We start from the raw sequence: 1,247 nt of genomic DNA, 5'->3' as shown, positions 1-1,247 counted from the left end.
GTGACCCCCAACCATAAAATTATTTTTGTTGCTACTTCATAACTGTAATGTTGCTACTGTTATGAATCGTCATGTAAATATCTGATATGCAGGATGGTCTTAGGCGACCCCTGTGAAAGGGTCGTTCGACCGCCAAAGGGGTCGCGACCCACAGGTTGAGAACCGCTGGTGGTTAGGTAAGCCTTATCGGGAACAAAATCTCTAGTTTCTCAAGCTCAGACATATCAGGCCTTAGCCTGATTTTCTTTGCCAGTTTTAAGATCCATACTAAGTAAGTATGTGTGGTGGAGTGTGTATGCGTGCGTGTGTGTGTGTGTGTGTGTGTGTGTGTGTGGCAATTGGTTTGTTCAAAACATTTTACTGGCATCTGCTAGGGGAAGGGTCCTTTCCATTTCCCCTTCCAAGAGCAAAAGGCTCTCTCTGGTAGGTAGGGTGTCAGACTCCCATCCACCCTCTAGTCCGGAGCTGTTGTCAACATTATGTGACTCCCAAGTGACTGTGCTCCAGTTGTTGGATCTCAAAGTGGTCAGCCTCCTGCCATAACCTGATCTCATCCTGCTGAATGCATCGTTTACATTGTGTTCAAGGAGAAAGCAGTGCTTTCCATCAAAGAAGGATTCGGAGAATCTCTGTGACTACAATGAGTTGTCTAAATAGCATATTGGATCACAGTTTTGCCTATAGCAGAGTCTGAATTCATTATTTGAGGTTTGAAAGGGATTTTAAAGGGCTTTAAATCCCTCTCCCCACAACATTCCTTATGTATTAGTCAGGTTGGGCTAAGTTATGCTGCAGTAACAAACAATATATCGATCTCTCTCAGTGGCTGATTACAAGAGAAGTTATTTCTCACTTATTTTTCATGTCCAGTACATGTTAGCGTGGGGGCTCTGCTCATCTTAGATACTCAGAAACTCAGACTGATGGAAATCCTTCCCCTATAATGCTGCCATCTCCACACCAACAGGATATGAGAACATGGCTTAATTCCTTCCACCTGCAATGACACATGTTTCTTCCACTTAGATTTAACTGGTCAGAATGGTCACATGGCCATGCCTAACTTCAATGGGGCAAGGAAGTGCAGTTTTCCTGTGTTCCACGAAGAGGAAATGTGAGGAGCAGTTGGGATGTCTACCATATTTTCAAGGGGAAAATCCAACCTAGAATACTTTCTGTTCCTTTGCTCTTTCAGGACAGAGAGAGAGAGAGAGAGAGAGAGAGAGAGAGAAAGAGAGAGAGAAGAA

The sequence above is a fragment of the Myotis brandtii genome, unplaced genomic scaffold, assembly GCF_000412655.1.
Source record: "Myotis brandtii unplaced genomic scaffold, ASM41265v1 scaffold898, whole genome shotgun sequence".
NCBI classification, from domain to species: domain Eukaryota; kingdom Metazoa; phylum Chordata; class Mammalia; order Chiroptera; family Vespertilionidae; genus Myotis; species Myotis brandtii.
Note: the sequence above shows the minus strand (reverse complement) of the source record.